At 34.2% G+C, this 22,358-nt stretch overlaps 1 protein-coding gene across 6 annotated transcripts in view; it reads left to right on the forward strand.

The window, feature by feature from the left end:
- The window catches only part of MGAT4C (MGAT4 family member C), an 852,077-nt gene that overhangs the window by 114,095 nt on the left and 715,624 nt on the right, over nucleotides 1-22,358 (forward strand). For all 6 annotated transcript variants that reach the window (XM_074402455.1, XM_074402457.1, XM_074402456.1 and 3 more), the window contains exon 2: nucleotides 13,294-13,326. The gene's annotated coding sequence lies outside the window, so the exon portion shown is untranslated. The remainder of the gene's footprint in view (nucleotides 1-13,293; nucleotides 13,327-22,358) is intronic.

The raw sequence follows: 22,358 nt of genomic DNA on the forward strand, positions 1-22,358 counted from the left end.
CACAAAAATAGTTGTTCCTCAGTATCCAAAGGGGATTTGTTCTAGAACCACCAGACAGATACCAAAATCCACGGATGCTCAAGTTCTTCACATAAAATAGTGTAGTATTTGCATTTAACCTGTGTACATCCTCCTTTACACTTTAAATAATCTCTAAACTACTTGTGATTACTTATAATATATAATTCAATGTAAATGCTATATAAATAGTTATTATTTCTGTATTGTTTAGAGAATAGTGATAAGAAAAGGCTTTACCTGTTCAGTACAGATACAATCATCCTTTTTTTTCCCCAAATATTTTCCATCTGCAGTTGGTTGAATCTACAAATATAGAATCCATGTATATGGAGGGCTAGCTGTATATATAGATATTCTTCCTAAGTGAGAATATATGCTTTATTTAATTTGAGTGTTATTAAAAGAATAAATTACAAAAAATGATTTATATCTGAATATATAAATTTCAATTTAAAGTTGAATATTTATTTGAATTTGGAAGTTTACTCTTTATGAATAAAATACAGACTTATAATAGCATATCCTTAGCATGTACAAAAGTTTATATCATTTATAGCTTATTTGTTTGCTTTCCAAAAAGTTTTGTCTTAATTATAACATAGAAGTTTTTGTTTGGTTTGGTTTTGTTTGCCTTGGGAAGTATAGCTGAATTAAAAATCTGCTTTGCCCATCTTAAGGAGAGCAATAAGACAAAAATTAGAAAGCCAACAATAAATAAAAGTGGATACCCTGACTGCAATCATTTGATGGCATTTATTCAATGCTTACTACACCAAAATTTTTCCTCTTGTCCCTTTGTGCTATAGCTATAAATAAGCATTTAATAAAATTTTATAATAAAATATCTTTTTCCCAGTAATAGCACATGGATACTATAAAAAAAGATAAAAGAGGTTTTATGTTGAACTCTTCAGTTTTATAGGTGCATAGGACCAGGAAATTTGTGGCAGGAGTGGAAATTCCACGCCAAAGTGCTAATTAATAAGCCCACTCTTGGACTTAATTTATTTTTACAATTGAAATGTATAGGCAAATGTATCATATTCTTAACACTTTCTATTAATAAGCAGTCTTGAAATTTCATTGATACAGAGGCTGACTTCTAAAAGCAGTAATATAATTGAAAAATATGTAATGTACTCCTCCTATGAGTTGCATGAATATAAACTGAAATTCATACTTGAAACTGACTATAAAATGGAACAAGTGGCATGATTCATTCAGCAAATATTAATTGAGTACCTGCTCTGTGTATTGGCTTTGTGGATCCATTAGTGAACAAAGCAAGCAAAAATTCCCACCTTTATGAAGACATTTATTCTAGAAGGAAACAAATTAAGTAAGGAACTGCATAAAATATGCCATATATTGAATAGTAGCAAGTGTTAAAATTAAGGAAAAAAGTTAAGAACATGTTAAGTCTAAGAATTGAAATAAAAATTTTAATTGGGTTATTTAGGCTGGAATATCTCACTAAAAACATTATTAGAATATAAAGATCTGAAGAAAATACAAATATGTGTGAGAAGAGAATCCAGAAAAAGGGAACAGTCAGAGCAAAGACCTTCAGGTGTTGTGTGAACTTAAGGCAGTTTTGAAAATATGAAGAAGGAGTATAAAAAAATGCTCATCATCACTGGTCATTAGAGAAATGCCAATCAAAACTACATTGAGATACCATCTCATGCCAGTTAGAATGGCGATAATTAAAAAATCTGGAGACAGCAGATGCTGGAGAGGATGTGGAAAAATAGGAACACTTTTACACTGTTGGTGGGAGTGTAAATTAGTTCAACCATTGTGGAAGACAGTGTGGTGATTCCTCAAGGATCTAGAAATAGAAATTCCATTTGACCCAGCAATCTCATTGCTGGGTATATACCCAAAGGACTATAAATCATTCTATTATAAGGACACATGCACACGTATGTTCATTGCGGCACTGTTTACAATAGCAAAGGCCTGGAAGCAACCCAAATTCCCATCCACTGGACAAAGAAAATGTGGCACATATATACCATGGAATACTATGCAGCCACAAAAAATGATGAGTTCATGTCCTTTGTAGGGACATGGATGAACCTGGAAACCATCATTCTCAGCAAACTGACACAAGAACAGAAAATCAAACACCACATGTTCTCATTCATAGGTGGGTGTTGAACAATGAGAACACGTGGACACAGAGGGTGGGGCATCACACACTGGGGTCTGCTGGGCAGTCTGGGGAGGCATAGTGGGAGGAAGGGTCAGGGGGATAACATGGGGAGAAATGTCAGGTATAGGTGATGGGGGGATGGTGGCAGCAAATCACCTTGCCATGAATGTACCTATGCAACAATCTTGCATGATCTGCACATGTATCCCAGAATCTAAAGTGCAATATAAATAAATAAATAAATAAATAAATAAATAAAGGAGTGACTGAGGCAATGACCTCTGACAAATGCTGTGGTAGTTGAGGTCCATGAGGGGCAGAAGGTCAGATGGTCAGATTATAAGTAAGTTTACAGGACAAATTGAATACTCTAGCATTCACTTTGAAAAGAGAAACTGTAATCAATTAAAGCCTTTTCAGTAGAGTGGCATTGTGAGCTGTCCTAAGTTTAACCAGGGCTTCTTTTTAAAATAGACCAAAAAGTAAAAGGAAAGGCAAGGAAAAAGAAGATAAATAGGCAGTTTATTCTAAAATTTAGGTAAGAGACACTAATGATTTTGACTAGTGTGTAAGCAGGAACTGCTGAGATATATTTTGAACAAAGCGCTACCAGTATTTACTAAAGCTGTGTATGTGAGAAGAAAAAAAGACTACAGGCAGGCTTTTTTTTTTTTTTTTTTTTTTTTTTTTTTTTTTTTAACTGGGCAACTGGAAGGAAAAAATTGTTATTGACCATGTTGGTGAAGACAAAACACGAGATTTTAGGGGTGGATGTGATAATCTCAGTTTTTGACTTGTTAAATTTTATATAACCAGCTTATGTGGTTGTACAAGTAAGTTTGGAGTTCAGGAAGGATTAGGAGCTGGAGACATAAATTTGAAAGACATCAGGACTGGCATGGAATTTGTCTTTGAAACTCGATGAAATCACTTAGGGGAATCAATACAGAGATACTGTTCAAAGATTGAATCTTGAGGTAGCTTACTATTTAGGGGTTTGCTAGATGATTTAAGAAAAAAAAAATAGACTGAGGAAAAATGGTCAGCAAAATAGAAGGAAAACCAGGCTTGTGGGTTATTAGGGAAGAGGCCTAGTTTTTAAAAAAGTATTTTAGTTGGCTAGACTCATCAATGGTGCCAATTGCTTCTGATAGGTCAAAAAAGTAAGGACTGAGGAATGACTATTAGACTTAACACTGTAGAAACTAATCTTAACAACAAAATGAGGAGTGAGGGTGGAGCTGTGGGGATGTGGGGATAAAAATTTGATGATAGTGAGTCCAAAAGAAAATAGGTAGAAAAAAATTTAAGATATCAAATATAGCAGCCACTTCAATGAGTTTTACTTCACAGGTAGAAGAGAAATGAGATGATAGCTCAAAGAAAAAGTGGGACAAGATAATTTGTCTTTATAAAATTGGCAGATAACTGCAAGCTAGTTTGATGTTGATGGGTGTGATCCAGTTGATGGGCAATATTTGATGGTTCAAGAGAGAGATGGGAAAATTACTAGAGCAATGCCCATGAGAAAGAAAGGGATAAAGGCATGTATACAATAGAAGGGTTGTATTTACTTAGGGTGCCATCCATCATAATAAAATAAACTAGAGTATTCAAGTACAAATGTGGAAAAATGGATGTGAAGGGACAGTTTGTGGAATTTCTCTTTTAAATGATTTTATTTTTTCTGTGAAGTAGAAAAAGTGGTTACAGCAGATGATAATTTTGAGGCAAGAGGACATAGTACAAAAGACTTCTATAGAAGTACAGTAAAAAAGTGAATGAAATAGGGTAATACAATGTGAGTTAGTGCTCATGAACTTAAAGTAGAGTCAGTCCTAGGGGTTTGGGTTTCCCTCCAGGCTTGTTCACTGGTGGAGGTGCAGATGAACAGTATGTGGAGAATTACTTTTAATCATGGTTGGAGTGGTTTACTTAACATACTATACAAATGTGATAGGAAGAATTGCTGCATTTAAGGAAGTGATTTTATAGTAATTAGCAATACAATTTAAGGTGGATAACAAGGGAAGTATGACTGGTAGGTGAGGAAGGAGACATAAGGAAAAGTGACAAGGTTTCAGTGGCTTCAAAAGATTCTTGGGGTTGGGTTCTTAGAAGGAGGGAGGTGAAAAATTAGAAAATTTTAAGACATGTTTCAACTTGAGGTGTTGGAATAATAGTAATTATTAGTAAGGCAAAGTCATGTGTATGATCACAGAAGTTAGTTTTGGAGTTAAAATGAGGACCAAGATTATTCAGAAGAAGAATGGAGGCGTTAGGTCTTGAACTTTGCATTCACTACCACAGAAATAGTGTTGGAGAGTGTTACAATGAGTCAAGAGCTAAGATTATCAAAAAACAAAGGAAGAGGACTTTTGATGACAGCAATAAAAAGATGCTTTTTATAAAAAATGTAAAGTTTGTATGAATATTTCTTCAGGTTGATGAATACAAAAAGACACCCCACATTGGGTAAAAAAGTATAAAGTATGCAGAAAAAAAAAGTTATCATTGGAAAATAGCCAGGTTTAATTCAGAGCAAGTCAGTGTGACAGACATTCAAGGAAGAGATTAAGGACATAGTCCATTTTGCTAATGACTGAATTTAAGAGAAAAACATGTAGATGGTGGAAGGATGAACAATCAGTTTCATAAGAGACTCTGGAATAGGAAGAGATTTCAAAGATTATATGATCTAATCTTTCGTATCTTAAGATACAAAATAACTTCTTCACAATATAACTCATATATAGTCTTCATTTGAATATTTCCTGTGACTGCTTTCTTACAAAATATTGCATTCAAAAAAATGACACACTTTTCCATGTTCACAAATACTTCCAAATCAAATAGAAATCTATCCATCACAGATTCTTCATGATTAGGATTCTCCTTTGCTTCCTGGTGCTGGTCCCAGGCGATTATTTCTGCTCAGCTTTAACCATCAGATTTGAACTGGCTGGTTTCCATACCCAGCTCCCCCTTTCCTTTCTGATGTGGAGTGTTTACAAATTTTCCAGTTACTTTTTTCAAATCATTAATGATTTCATCAACTGAAATCATCACCTTATCAGCTACCATCATTACAGACAATGTCTACAAGGGGGTGCCCAACTCACTGATCCTCTCTCAAGATTAATCATCTCCCTAATACTTTCATACTCTTTCTTCAGACCCAGCTTCTCTTCATTTTTTGCACAATATTTACTATTACCATTTTTAAAACACTCTTGACTCCCTTTTTCTAGTCTCACACTCATCAGGCAAAATGGAAACTCTAGACAAAACCCCTGAATAGCAAAGCATTCTATGGTAGATTGGATTCTCTACAGTTTATGTTCACCGAACTCAAGTGGGCTTTCCACAATACACATGGCCAAGTTCCACAATTAAATATTATCTTATACACACTATTTAAATGTTTTCCTTCTTCTTTCCTCCCTCTATTAATCTCAGTAGATTATTTCACTTCTTACCAGAACAAATACATCAGATGGTAACTACATAATCTTTTTGCTACTATAATTAAGAACTGACCTGCTGCATCTCTGTCCCAGTCAGTTTAGACTACTGTATAATAGAATACCACAGACTTGGTGACTTAAACAATAATAATTTCTCTCTCACAATTCCAGGAGCTGGAATATCCAAGATCAAGGATCTGACATATCTGGTTTATGGAGATGTCACTCTTCCTGATTTGCAGATGGTAGTCTTCTTTTGTATCCTCATGTGGTACAGAGCAGAGAGAGGGGAAGCAAGCTTTCTTGGCTCTCTTTGTAGGGTGGTTATTAATCTAACTCTAGAGGGCACCACCTGATGACTTAAGCCCAAAGGGTCTACCTCCTTCTGCCATTACATTGGGGCTTAGGATTTCTGTATATGAATTTTGAGAGGAGGGCACAAATATTCAGCTCATACTATGCCCATTTCCATTACAATGAAGGACATGCTACTTGGATCCAATTTCAGCCCCTGCACATCCATTCCTCTCTGCTCTCACTGTTTTTCGCTGTTTTTGTTCCTGAATCTTCAACATCTTGGTTTTTGCCATGGTTCCTTCTGATCAAACATGACTTAGTATCCCTAATCTTAAATAAAACGTAGCATGTTTTATCTTGACCTCATATCTCTTGTTAGCTATTATTTTTAATCTGTCTATTTCAATCTCCCTTCATAACCAGCTTTTAAAAATAGGTTTCTTTTTTGTAAATGCAACTTTCTCAACTTTCATTTAATTTTTTCCTCTTGCCACACTAGAGTTCTGATTCTATGTCACCAATTAGTAACTTGTTGCCAAGTCCTACATATTCCCATCCTACTTTGGCTGTCGGCAGTATTTTATATAATTGACCATTACATTTTTCTTGAGAAACTAGCTTCCTGATCTCCAAGTGTAGCAGATACATCTTTCATAAAATTCAAGTTAACACAATATGTAATTCTCTTTATTTCAATTTTATTTTTTTTTTCATAACCATAATTGTCTTCTAACTGAATTTGCATTTTGCTTGGTGGCAGAAAAAGTTAACTGAATCAATTCCAGGTAAATTCAGTGACTTCAAAGGATTCTCAGGCATTTCAGATTTTAATTCACTTAAATCAAAATTGTCTCCCCCACTTCTTCCTTGCTTTTTGGATTGATTTAACTTCTGGAAAGTTCATACAGTACAATAATATCAGATGGGAATCAGCCTTTCATTGTCCTATACTGACATCTATTGTGATGTACAATCATGCCTCACATACCTACCACATTTGCATCTCTTGAAGTTTCTGTATTCCCACCTGTTTTCTTGACATACATTTTACACTACTCTTTGTTATAATGTCTTTTTATCACAGCCACAATCCCTTTCACCATTTGCTTGCTTTCCTCAGCCGAATTTTTTTTGCCCTCTCTTCTTACTCGGGGATCATAAAATACTTGCTATGGCTGCCTTGTGCCTTCCCTTTCTTTAGCAGCAAAAAGACATCTTAAGCCTTTTAATTAGGCTATTGGGGAAGTCTAAAAGCATAATTCTTTATACTGTTCCAGAAACAATTAAGGACAAATGTGTTATTTCTAGATTTCTAAACTGTTCTCTGGGTTCTTCAACATCCCATGTACTTGTTCTCAATGACTGCAGAAAACACGATGAATAGGGCCTCTTCTTAGGTCCCATCAGTTTTTACATATTTCTCTCTACTGCATTTTTTGACTTTTTTCTACACTGGGTAGAGTAATTAGTATAGCGTGGAGGAAGAATGATTTAATTGTTCATTCTTCCAAATCTTTGTCTATTATGTCAGTAGCATAACTTTTATTAAAATGCAAAAAAACAAAGTTCACATTTTTGCTCTGTACTTTCACTCATCACTGGCTGGGCTTGGGGAAATAGTACCACATGTTAAAAATGAAGCTATTTAATGATCAGTGGGAGAGGCTTACTTTTCTGCATTATGACATAATGGTTAATCATGCTTATCTTTTTTTTTTCCCCTTGGAGAAAAAAAATATATAAATGCTGAATATGTTAAAACAGGGGTCCTCCAACCCTGGGCCACACCTCAATACCAGTCCATGGCCTGTTAGGAACCAGGGCACACAACAGAACCTGAGTGGCCAGAGAGCAAGAGAAGCTTTATCTGTATTTATACCTTTTCCCTATCAATTTATACCTTTTCCCTCCTGAGTTCTGCCTCCTATCAGATCAGCCTTGGCATTAGATTCTTATAGGAGTGTAAACTCTATTGTGACCTGCCCATGCAAGAGATATAGGCTGCATATGCCTTATGAGAATCTAATGCCTGATGATCTGTTAATATCTCCCATCAACCCCAAGATGAGACCATCTAGTTGCAGGAAAACAAGCTCAAGGCTCCAACTTATTCTACATTATAGTGAGTTATATAATTATTTAATTATATATTACAATGTAATAATAATAGAAATAGAGTGTGTAATATATGCACTTGAAACATCCTGAAACCATACATCCCACCACTGGTCTGTGGAAAAATTGTCTTCCATGAAACCAGTTCCTGGTACCAAAAAGTTGAGTACTGTTGTATTAAAACACTCAAATGCATTGATGAACTATATAAAAAGTGAGGAGCACTCCGAGGCATAAGTAAATGAAAGGATAAAATGAAAGTGACAAGCAGAATGCTGATACTGGTTTCTACCTTAAAAGGCATTGGACATTCTAGTAAACTTGAGTTTTTGTTTTCATAGATTTTCAAAGCACAGGGAATAGGGAGAAAATATCCAGTGGTTGGTGAAAATAGAAAATCTAAAAAACTATAATATCAACATAAACCTGGGCCCACCAAATGGCCTAGCCCCTCTACATAAGTGAAAAACAGAAATAAATGTCCACTCATTCACGGTTTTATAAGGAGCTATACCTATCTTGACTTCTAGTACTGAATGAAGGGGGAAAGGAATATTGCTTCTAGCTAAAAAACAGCCTTTATATTGGATTGCAGCCTGAATTTCTTCAACTGTGGGATGTGAAAACCTTAATGCAATACTACAGTTTAAAGTGCATCTAGGTTGGTATAGTCCCTGGCACGTAGCAAAAACAATTGCAATTTTTTTCCCAGAAGAGCTTGTCTTCAGTCCACACCATGAGCAATTCTCACAAATAAAAATTTAGAAATACGAATTTATACTAAAAAAAATCACAAAACACCAAGGAAACAAAGTGCCACAAGCTGGAGCCTCCAAATATGAGAACAAGATATCATAACTAAAAAGCAAATATACTTCATAGGCTACAAAAATAAAGGAAGTTACTGAAAAAAATAAGAAAAAAGCAAAATAATTTTACAAGACTGAAAAGATTTAACAAAAGACTCAAGAGAATGGCTTGATATTGAAAACTGCTATTTTAGGTCAGTGTCCCTGGAAATGAACTCTTAGATACAGATTAGCATGCAAGTAATTTATTTGGGTATATTCTCAGGGAAAATCACTGTTAAGGGAGTAAGAAAAGCTAGATTGGGCAGAAGGCAAAGGAGATGTAATTGCATTACAACTTTCAGCAGATAATATCATAAGTTCTGAAGTTAATCACTCCTAAAACTACTACTAAAAAGCAGACATACTTTTATTGTGTCTATATTATGCAGAACAGCTATCATCCCACAGACTGAATATAATAGTTACAAGGGAAAAATGAGATAACAGGCTTAAAATTTCTTTAAGAACTCTAAAAGTTCTGTACAAATGGGTTATTTTGATCATCTACACAGGAATCAAAAGAACAGCCACTGGAATCAGATAATCTTACTTCACTCCTTCACACTCACTAACTAGTTAACCAAAAGCAAATTACTGTCTCTCTATGACCAGTTTTTTTCATTTCTAGAGTGGCATTAATGATAGCTACTCAGTAGAAGTGCTATGGAGGATTAAATAAAGTGAACACATCTGAGTAAGTGTAACAACTATTACATAACAATAGTTTGTTAATAGCTGCTATAATAAAAGTACTTTTAAAAAGAGGATCATAATCATTAATTTATAATTTGCCTTAAATTTTCTTATATTTACTTTGATATCCTGTGTAGTTTACAGTCATGTGCAGAACCTAATTCTTACTCCAAAAGCAAAACAACACTTTACTGGAAATTTACCTTTAATGATATATGTGAATTCTGCAATAGCAAGAGATCCTTGACTCTTTCTCTGGCTCTTTATATTTGCTCTTTATATTTGCATTCTGGGGTATTTTAGAATATGTTCAAGATGATTCCTTTTATCCTACAAACGCACTGACAAACAACAGATTATAGCATTGAGATTTGTATTGTCAGAGCATTGCTGTTAATCAAATAACTCTGTAGCATGTTTGTACATGTTTTTCATCTGTGCTTGGAAAAAGATGATATGACTTTATTCATGCGTTTACTTGTTTATTTCTTACTCTTATAACAAATCAAGGTGTGGTATCTTAATACATTCCCTTTTCTCTGGCCCTTGGAAAACAGCAAAAATTAATGCTAAATTTAATCCATCAAGTAGTAACTGGAATAAATATTACATATCTAATCTACAGGTTTATTTCTTTGCAGTAATAAACAGATACTTTGTTTTATTTATGTTCGACCAGATTTATTCTGTTCTCCTTTAATGAAAATCTGGGGCTATTTGGCTCCTACAATAAGCTGTCAAGATGAAAAATCCACACTGTAATGTCAATTTGCAATGCTTGTGGTTCAAAGGGTATTTACAGCACATGATTTATTTTTTCAATCACCTAAGATTTAACAAAGAAACTATACCATGATTAATATAATAAAAGTGAGCAGTGATTTATTTTTACAAATTGGTCTTGAACAGCATAAAGCATGTTATTTCTGATAGTGCCTATTAGGAACAATAGCAATTCAAGTTTGTAAGAGTAAACAATTTAAATCTGCCATAAAAAAGTCAACACCTTAGAAAAAACTGGAACAGATACTCGACTTCCATCCTGTGGAATTATTTCATAGATATTAGATGAAGTGTTGGACAACATTTTTTCAGGGCTTTCGTTAGGAGAATAAGTGACCATTCTTCAAATGCATGTCACCCTTTTAACATATGATTATTCCACAGCCTTTTTTTCCTTTTATATTTAATATATATACATTTAAATTTGACAAAAATAAGTTGGTCGAAATAAAAATAAATAGCTCCTAAATTTCAAATGCCCTCTCACTTTTGGGAAACAACTTATGGCATTTCCTAGCATCAACTTAAGAAAATCTTTAGAATCAATCTCCCAGTAATATAACACTGTTCTATTCAGAATCAAATCTTTTAGACCTGCCTTCAGTGAAATAAGTGGTTGGCTGGATACAAAGTAGGTATATATATTTGTGGGTTACATGAGATATTTTGATATAGGCATGCAATAGATAATAATCACACCAGGGTAACTGGGGTATCCATCACTTCAAGCATTTATCTTTGTATTACAAACAATTCAATTATACTCTTCTCCTTATGTTAAATGTACAATTAAATTATTTTTGAGTATAGTTACCATGTTGTGCTAGAAAATATGATAGCATATATTATTGAAATTTACATGGGACATAAATTCTCCTCATGATATTTTATGTGTTTTCTTGCAAAATTACTTTGGTCTTGTTATGTTTTAACTATAAAAACTTATTTAATAATCAAGAGCTACAGTTAATTACAGAATTATTCTATTACTAGAAAGCTACATGTGAATTGATCATTCTTATTCTTTTATTACAAGTATATAATCATTAAATAAGTAGATGTATTTGAGTTGATATTAAAAGGTATCTAAGATATAATGCTAAGACAAAAAGTAAGCTAGAAAACAGTATATTTTCATAATTATGCAGTGGTACCCATATATTTATTTGTACACTTGCTGATAATGTTAAAGCACATTGGGATGTAAATTTTAAAAAATGTGGCATAATATGCAGCAAACTCAATAGTAGTGAGTGGGAATATAATAAATATTCATTTCTTTTGAGACAGAGTCTCCCTCTGTCACTCAGGCTGGAGTACAGTGGCTTAATCTCGCCTCCCTGCAAACTCTGCCTCCCAAGTTCAAGAGATTATCCTGCTTCAGCTTCCTGAGTAGCTGGGACTACAGCATGGTTGTACATAGAATAAAAATGGGACACTGGGCTGGGCACAGTGGCTCACACCTGTAATCCTAGCACTTTGGGAGTCCAAGGCAGGTGGATTGCCTGAGCTCAGGAGTTCGAGACCAGCCTGGGCAAAATGGGAACCCCATTTCTTCCTGAGTAGCTGGGACTACAGATGCTCACCACTATGCCCAGCTAATTTTTGTGTTTTTAGTAGAAATTGATGTTTTATCATGTTGGCCAGGATGGTCTTGAATTCCTTACCTCAGGGGATTCACCAGACTCAGACTCCTAAAATGCTGGGATTACAGGCATGAGCCACTGCAACCGGCCAAATATTCATTTTTTTAAAATACATCTTTTTGTCTTACATATCTTTATATGTTTCCTGACTAGCCAATATTTCTATAATAAAACATAGGAAGCAGACAGACATGTAGACTCACACATCAGTAATGACTGACTCCACAAGGTAGAATTACAAATGACCTTAATTTTCTTACTTCTTGTCTACATTTTAATATCTATGTTCATAACAAGAATTATTAATTTCTGTAAATACAAGGTAGAATCATTTTAATGGATTGATATTAAAAAACTTTTCTCATTTATTGCATAAACACATCTCACTCCTCATAGATTTTTCTGTGGAAATATGATTATATAAATATAATTAATATTTATCTGAATAAAATTTATTTATCAATAAAGAACCTTAATTGCATGAGCATTGTTAAATCACCAAACTAAATCTAATATATCACAACTAAGTTATCACGTGGCCTCCTCAAGACCTTCTTCAATTAATTGCTTGGGGATTGAGAATTAAGTTAGTTTTTTGTTTGTTTCTTCTTTTGTTCCGGTGTTTATATCAGTACTTTTGTGTAAAGTTACAAGTAATGGCAATGAATAACAACATAGATATTTTAATATATAATATTATAGAATTTTGAACAATAATTTCTATATCTACGAAATACTGAAAATAATAAAAAGTTTTAAAAAGTATTCTGTAAGCCCTTGTTTTAGAGCTCTTCTTCCTTTCAATAACATGCTTTAATAATCACTTTCTTATGCAACATGTGAATATTTAGGTGCTACTGTTTTAAAATTTTTCTATCCTTAAATATACATGCAACATTGCCTAATAATCCTCTCAACTTTTTTACTATTAGTATCTTTTTTGTTTTTAACATTCAGCTTTCCTTTGCTGCTTCAATCATCTCCAGCAATATTTAAGATCTCTGGTAGCTAACGGTAAATCTGAGAACATTTTCTGGATTCGAGCCAATCATAATATCTTTAAATAATATTTATATATTGCAAGCTTGCCAGCTACTTACCAGGGCATAACAAAAGATTATACACTCCTGTACTACCACCAGTAAGAGAAGCCAATCATCTGACTGCTAGTGACCTAATTTTTGCATAGCTGTTTATAATTCTCATCATCATGTTATAGCAATATGATTTATTAATCCTTCTGGCATTTTTCTCCTTGACAGCTTCTCAGCTGCTGTTACATTCTACTTGGATGGGTAAGTACTATATACAATTTTGAAACTGCACATCAAGTTTTATATGTTGAGACTTTATTTGCTTTAAACACTCAGTGTCTACTAAGGTAGAATAATTTGGATTTAACAATATGAAAGATAAAAATCATTTGTTCAGGGTTCAACATAGATGAGAATGAAGAAAATGCACATTTGAAGATGTGACTATAATGGAGCCTTTCAATATGTTTAACTCAGAGTGGGTTAAAATATAATTCATATCTTAGTTTATAAAAGCCATAGCATTTTACTTCAAATGGGAAATATACTTTTTAGTCCTCTGCAGACTTTTAGGTATACTGAAACAGTTCTGTATAGAAATATTTTTGCTATAATATCTAAAACCATACATGTTTTTAAGCAACAACTGCATGTTTTCACATTAATTTTTAATTGTCAAAAATTAGCTATAATCACCAATATAGGTGGTAAATTATGTATCTTTATATGTAACTACCACATTTTATTTAATTACAATAAAATTCAATTTGATGTTTTGTACATATTATACATATTAAACACAAACAAGAACAGAACAAAAAATACTGGAAAGGAATGTGCACATATTAACAAACACCCAATTAATAATTCACTACAGCTGTACTCTAAACAAGGTTGTGTTGCTACAATGTATGGCAAAAGAAGAAATATTTAGATTGTATAGTTCCCTTTGTCCAGTAAAAAAAAAAAAAAAAAAATCAACCATTGTTGCTTAATGTAAATGGACACATTTCTTGAAGCCAGTGAATCAGAAGGAGTTTAGGCATATAAAATACATTAGGTAATATCATATTGTGAACCACAGATTTGTACAGCAATGTTATTCAAGTGAGCAATTTACATTTTTGGATCTCTATTTGACCTTTCACTTGCATATTGACATTCCATCTCTATAAATTTTTCCCTTAGGTTAGAGATACATTTGTTGTAAGAAATAAAGATAATGTGGATTCATGTGACTTCCTTATGACCTAATTTAATAAAATTATTCTAAAATGTTAAAAGGAAGACATAGTTATATTTATGACATAATCTGCTCAAATTTCCAATGTTTTAAATTTTCTTTTGTCAAGTGATAGATGTTGTTTCTGTTGTAATTATCTGAATTTTTGAGATGAGCATTTCAAGGAGCTCCAGTTTCAATGGGAAAGGATCCATAATCTTTAAACACTGGACATTCGACTGTGAAGGATTTTAAGTGTGATTATATATTTTTTCTAATATTCATAAGTATTCTGTTATATTTATTCACAGAGGTAAAGCAGCAAATTAATTCCTCATAGTCTAGGAGAAATGCAACCATAATGCAACTTAGAATCTTTTCCATATTTGGAAAGGTTGTTTGAAAAGCCAGAATTCTTCAGCATCTTACTGTAAAGTCGTAATTTGTGTCTACCCTATTTTAATCATAGGTGTGACAACAGCATGGTTTTATATAGAATAAAAATGGGGCGCTGGGCTGGGCGCAGTGGCTAACTCCTGTAACCCTAGCACTCTGGGAGGCCAAGGCGGGTGGATTGCCTGAGTTCAGGAGTTAAAGATCAGCCTAGGCAAAACTGTGAAACCCCTTCTCTACTAAATTACACAAGAAATTTGCCGGGCATGGCTACGTGTGCCTGTAGTCCCAGCTACCCGGGAGGCTGAGGCAGGAGAATCACTAGAATCTGGAAGGCAGAGATGGCCGTGAGCCGAGATCATGCCACTGCACACCAACCTGGGCAACTGGGCAAGACTCCATCTCTACATGCACACGCACACAGTGTGTCGGGGTGCTGATGATTTAGCCTCTGTATTTTCCAATTTCTTGTGGAGTCTTTAATCTGGTCTGGTCTGACTCAAAATCATTGTCACTTATACCCAAGTTGTTTAAGGATAAGGATGTGATATTCTTCATTGAGTTCAGAGAACTGGCACGTAACTAACAGAACCAATTAAGTAACAATTTCACATAGTTTCTCGGTCATTAAAAAATGGAGAAAATGAGGAAAATCTAGTGTACTCTAGCTTCTAAGGAAGTAAATTCCTCTATTAAAGTCTCTTCTTTTACAGCATGTAACAAAGCAAATCAAGTAGTAGGCAATTCCATTATATTCAGATATTTTGACTTTTAAAACATTAGCTGTTAAGCTATTAATAACTGTGAGAGATCATATTAAACTCAAGTGATGATTATTTTAAAGGGATAAAGTTTTATGTATTATGTACAATGTGATATTTCAAGGTACTTATACATTGTGAAATGGTTGAATCTAGCTAGTTAAAAATGCATTACCTCATATAGTTATCATTTTGTGATAAGAACACTTAACATCTGCTTTCAACACAGAAGTATAGAGTAGCATGGTGGTTACTAGAGGCTGGGCTGGGTTGGGTGCAGCGATGTTGGGAAAATGTTGGACAACTGATGAAAAGTTACAGTTAGATAGGTAGAATAAGTTCAGGAGATAGCAATAATTTTTAAGCTTTCAGTAATTTAATAAATAACTTACATTGACATTTAACATGACACTTCACTATAATTGAAGGCTATCTTTCAAACATAACATATCTTATTTTTATTTTGAATGTCACACAAATGAACTAACGAAACTGCATGTATTAGGTAGATACTCAGGCATTTATTGACAGTTATTTTTAGTGAAAAGATTTTTTATAAACAACCTATACATAATGCTGCTGTTTAAATAATTAATATAATGTGGTAGGCCAGAGAGGTGGGGGTCCCAAAAGATGGCTCTGCAAGTAATATCAACACACTGAAAGCATTAGATGATCCAGTTTTTGAAACACTTGATATTGAACAAAAATTAGTTTCAGAAAATTGGTAAAGATGTCTGTAATTTTATCAAAGACCAATTGCATCATTAAAGCATTACATAATGGGGAGGAACAACAGTTCTGAGGAGGTGATAAAGATAGTTGTATGCATCTAGAAGTCAAGAATTTAAAAGAATGATTGAGTGTTGGGGTGCTCATTTGCCATAAATGATTTTGAACCATAATTAATAAAGAAGTATTCATTTTAAATCATAATGGCAACATTTTGTACTTAAAATTATATAAATGGTAAAAAGCCATGACAATGTATGTTTATACAAGTTTGGAGTTTTTCAGTATGTTATAAAAGGTAAATTTATAATGCATGGGTATTGTATGGAACAAATCTATTTTAATTTTATCTAAACAAGAAAAGACTTACACATACACAATTTCTGAAATCTTTTCAGAGAGGAACAATTTAATTACATGCTTCCTGAATATTTACCAATGAACTTTAAGGCAGTTGTTACACTTTATTTGTATTACAACCTCCCTAGAACTAAAAAGCATTATCATAACATTTGACCATTTTAATTGGAATATTTTAAAAATTAAACTGTTAGGAAAAAAAATGATAAGGAAAAGGAGACTCTTTGTAAGGGGTTGACTTATATCCTCCCCAAACTCATGTATTTAGTTCCCCAATGCCATAGAACATGACCTTATTTGAAAACAGTGTCTTTACAGAGGTATTCAAGTTAAAATGGGGTCACTAGAGTGATCCCTGACCCAATATAACAGGTACTTATTAAAAACAGAAATTCAGACATTCAGACTCATGCAGAGGGAAGACAATGTGAAGAAACGCAGCAAGAAGATGCCCAACTACAGCCAGAGAGCCCCTGAGGCTACTAAAACCAGGAGACAGGCCTGAAATAGATCCTTTCCTGGAGCCTTCAAAGGGACATCTTGATTTCAAACTTCTAGCCTCCAGAATTGTCAGACAATAAACTTCTGATGTTCTTAGCCAATCAATTTGTGGAACTATGTTTTGGCGCCCTAGAAAACTAATACATTATCTTAACCAATGTTTCCTGTCTAAGATAGAACTTTCATTTCCATAACATCCACAGTGGCTTAGGGAATTTATGTAGGAAATCATACATTGTAAATATTTATTTATATATTTCTGAGGTCCAGTGATGAAACTAGCAATATTAGTTGATTGATGTTCTTAAAATTCAGAGTAATCAGAGACAACTTTGCTAGTCAACTGATATAACAATAACTGAATAAACATTTTGTGATACGGCTATCAGTGTATAAAATAATTGTATAAATTTGAACATGAATCCAACCCCAGTATTACACATATATCTCTATATTCTTCTCAAGAAGCCCAAATAATTAATGGGACAACACCTGGGTTTAGCATCAGAATATGGTATTCTCCCTATGAATACCATATATTGGAAATATATTCTCCATATGAATACTATATTCTCCCCACTAAAATACCTCAGATAATTTTATGTATACCAATTAGTAAGGGCCCCAGTTTCCATCCCTTGATAACCTCCAAAACCAGAATGAGGGATCCTCATTTGACCTGGAGTTAATTTTTGAGGTGTGTGAATAAACTAAATCAGGTCACTGCTTTTGTTTTTTTTTTGCTACTTGGAGGGAGCAGAGTAAAGCAATGCTGAGATATGAATAGAGATGTAGACTTCTTTAGTAACAAAAGCCAATATATTCTTTTTTTAAACAAGTTCTGTTATTATTTTAGAGTTGACTCTTGATAAATCCATTAAAAAGCTATTGACTTGGTGGGATGTGATACTTTGGGACTTCCAGGTTATTCTTTGAGGTGGTCTTGGTAGTAAGCTATGTGTTCACAAAATGTATTAAGCTGGGGGAAATAAAGCAGTTCAATAAATGTTTGTTTACAATGTGTGTGTATTTACTTTTTCAGCAAGTTAGCTAATTTTCAAGAAAAGATCCTACAACAGAATTATAAATTTGCAATCTTTTGTTGGCATCTACAAGATGATCCTCAACTTCAGATGCTAAAGTGCTGTAAGGACACTGGCTCTATTTTACTCTGTCCTTTAAGATCCTTGGAAAAAGATGCATGCTTACAGTGCTCTCTGGCCTGTAGCAATGCCACAGTTCCCTCTTTCAGTTAGCTCCCTGCTTGCTTCCTGTCATGCATAGTTAACAGTGCCCTCCCTCCTGCTGTCACCCTCATTTCTCTAGATCTTGAGATCACTGGTGGGAGAACAGAACCATTACTAAAAGATGACTGCGAAGTGCTAAAGTGCTCACCCAGCCATAACATTCTTCTATTTACTGTCCTTGTTATTTATGTTGATATTTGCTTAATGTAGGATGTAAGAGCTTGACATATGGGGTGATTTAGCAATATCAGGGAAATAAATATTATCCAAAGTTCTATCATGACATGAGATTAATAACATCTGGGCTAACTATTCTACCCACATCAAATATCACAATCATAGATTTGAATATACTCCTTTAAAATATACAGTATTAGATTTCATTGAACCATGGTGTACTACATAAATAGAATACACTTAAACAATCAGGGACCCAGTTTGGACCACCTGGCAAACCTCATTTTTTGTTGTTGTTGTTCACTCTTATGTTATCGAAAGCTTATGGCCATTTTAAGGCAAAAACAGTCCCAATTCAGTAAAATTTGAATAATCCATCCCATAGATTAAACAAATTCTGAACCTAATTTGAAGTTACATGTTTTTCTCTTTCTCACTAAGGTACTTTGTAGTGTAAGGCAGAGACATTATTCTTCACTCTTTCCTAGCTCCCCAGTCCATACTAAACTTGAAAGCCAAAGATTCTTCTAAATCTATGGTCAAGATAGGGGAGAGAAGAGAGGAATGTGGCTAAGAACATTTTAAACATGAATTCAAGCTTCTGAGCCAGATGAATTGCTCTAGTCTACTTATTTTTCTTATGGTGCATTTGGTGTCTCAAATTTCTCAGACTCCCCCTCCCTTTTATAGGCAGGGTTTCTCTTAATTGTGTTTCTTCTAATTAACCCTCAAATGGTGACATAATGCACCTACAGCATTGACTAAAATCTTCAGATCCTGCAAGGTTATTCTTTTGGAAAAGATTATTTTCTAAATGATTACAGGCCAGTGTGCTTCCTGCTAGATCCACATATGGTGCATCACATTCTTGCACGATTGATTCATCTTGAGGGCAAAACTGATTATTTTGCACCTGCCATCTTCTCTGTTTCCCATTTGGCTTTTTCAAGCATGAGTCAATAACAATTCTACACTGGCCCCATACCCTTCTGCAAACACATATCAGATTCTTAACTGGTCAAAGTTTCTCTCACTACATTTGGATTAATTTTACCCTCCATGTTTTGATGTTGAATATATAAGTGAGGTATGGGGAAGAGCAGAGTATACAATTTACTAATCAGCTCTAAGGACATCTTCCTTAAATATTATGGTTTATTATTTCCAAACTCTCAACCACCATGTATCCTTGATGTGAAGAGGGAATTCATTTTAATTATCTACTTGAATTTCTATAAATAAGCCCTCTATTTTATAATGACTAAGACCAAATTTCATTTTTAACATGCTATTATATCAGTTGATATTCTAGAATTGTGTTTCATATTTTAGAATTTTCCTCAATTAACTAATAAGTGCCTTAAGGTCATAAACCATGTCCTGTGTTTTTTTTTTCTTATTGCTCCTGACACAGATAAGCCATCACTAATACATTTTGGATGGATGATTGAGTCAGACTTTAAAAAGAGTAGTAAGAAGCTAGATCATGATGGGGAAAACTTGAATGATGAAAAGATGATATAGATATTAATATTAAAAAAAACCTAATTGGGGAAGTACTTTAAAATAACATATAGGACATTGTAGTAGTTTTAAATGTCACCAGTTCTTTGACTCTCTTTCCCAACAGGAGGTCAAGTTTGTGTGCAGTAACTTGAACCTGAGGGCTTTGTAGGACTGTTTCAATGAATACATTGCAGAATACTTGATATTGCATAACTTTAAGACTACATTATAAAAGATCATGCAGCTTCCGTATGTCTCTCTTGGAACACTTGATTTGGGAGATGTTAGCTACCAAGAAATCCAGCAACCCTGAGTATGCCATGTAGAGATATAACAAAGCAAGAAAGTTGGTAAAGGATATATTTAATCTTAAATCATATTTAGAGAAAATGAAAAGAAATCAGGATTTCCTTTGTTCTTTATCCCCACCCAACCACTTCCATACTATTTTTCAGTCTGAGGCTCTCTCATTTGCAAAACATTTTTAAATTAAGACACATTTTATAATCCAAGATCAAATTCAAGATGAGCCTCTGTTAAGGATCCCAAAAGACCTAAGGTTAAGTTTTATAGACTCTTTCAAAGAGTCCAAAAGCCTCTTAGTGATGCCAAGGTTGTTCTTCACAAATAATCTCTGTAAAGTAATAGGAGATCTAATATATTTAATGGCTTTCCCCACAATATCCTCGAGATCTGTGAGTATATTTTTTCTAATAGAAAGAATTACACATTAATTCATCAAAAACCTACATAATTAAAACAACAACAACAACAACAACAACAAACTTTTATCAGTTAGATCTGTAAGAAAAGGGACAGTATAACATTTAAAAGGAAGTTGAATTTCAGGATTTCCATGAGCAAAAAGCTAGCTGAGAACGCTCAGCTACAAACACCAATCATTTCTTATGAGAAAGGAAGGATGATTCAGACAACAGAATCAAGATCCAGAAGGCAGACCAAAGGGCTCTAATGAATCATTCTCAAGCAGTAAGACTGAGCCATCATAAAGAAACTGGCAACATGTACTCAGTTGGATTTCAGAATTGCTATGAATCAGTGACTCTGATTGCCTCCATTTTACCTATTTAGAATGAAATTGTATCAGTTCTATATGTGAGCCATCAATGTATGTTGGCTATATGGTGGGCAGATGACTTGTCTCTTTAGGTCATAGGTCTTCACATCAAGAGGAACAGCACTGAAGGAGCTGTACTGAAAGAACCACAGGCACAGAGCTTCTTATGTGGATGGATCTGATTCAGATAACAGAATACTGAAACCTCAAACCTGAGTGTGATGCTGCAATGTACGAGACACTTGAAAGTCTTGAAAGGGAGTGTGTTTTGCATGTGGTAATATTATAAGTACTTGTGTTATGAAGGTAAACTGTGCCCTGAAGTTATTTGATGATCTTCATTCATTTAAGAGGTGGGAGCTATGTTAACTTTCCTTGAACCTGAACAGGATATTGTGACTGCCTTGAAAAACAGAATATGGTAGAAAAAATACTGTGCAACTTTAGAGAAAAATTTATTCAACTTCTGCCAGTCTTTCTGGGGACATCATCTTTTTAAGAGAATAACCCTCATGTAAAGAAACTCAGCTACCTTGAGGCCACCATGTAGAATTGTAGTCCCCAACCCCTTTGGCACCAGGGAGGAGTTTCATAGAAGATAATTATTCCATGGATGGGGTGGGAGACAGATGGTTTTGGAATGAAACTGGTCTCACCTCAGATAAACAGGCATTAGATTCTCATAAGGAGCATGCAACCTAGATCCCTTATGTAAGGCTCTTGCTCCTGTAAGAATCTAATGCCCAGTTGATCTGACAGGAGGTGAAGCTTAGGTGGTAATGCTCCCTTGCCTGATGCTCACCTTCTGCTGTGCAGCCTGGTTCCTAACAGCCCACAGACCAGTATTGGTCCATAGTCAGGGGATTAGGGACCCCTGATGTAGAGAGAACGATAAAGAAAAAATATACAGAAAGGATACGTCCATGCAGCCCCTACTGTTTCAGAATTAGTTTAATTATTTCTAGCCCAGGCTGTGTCTATGCAAGGGATAGGGCTTTTAAGATAACCCCATCCTCAGACATTGTATGACTGCTACCGCATGAGAGACACAGGTGAGACACTGACTTGCTAAGCATACTCAACTGCTGAGTTCATGAACAAAATAATTGATTGCTAATGTTTTAAGCTACTGTTTGGAGCTTTTATACCAAAGTAGGTAACCAAAACAAGAACTATTGAAATATTGAGAACTATTTTTTTTTCCAGAAAAAACAAAAAATGGATCAGTTACAGAGTTTATTGTACTATCACGGTTTAGATCAGGGTTTCTCAGCAATGGTGTATTGGCATTTAAATCCAGACAATTTTGTTGTGTG

Source organism: Saimiri boliviensis, chromosome 7, assembly GCF_048565385.1.
Source record: "Saimiri boliviensis isolate mSaiBol1 chromosome 7, mSaiBol1.pri, whole genome shotgun sequence".
Lineage (NCBI taxonomy): Eukaryota > Metazoa > Chordata > Mammalia > Primates > Cebidae > Saimiri > Saimiri boliviensis.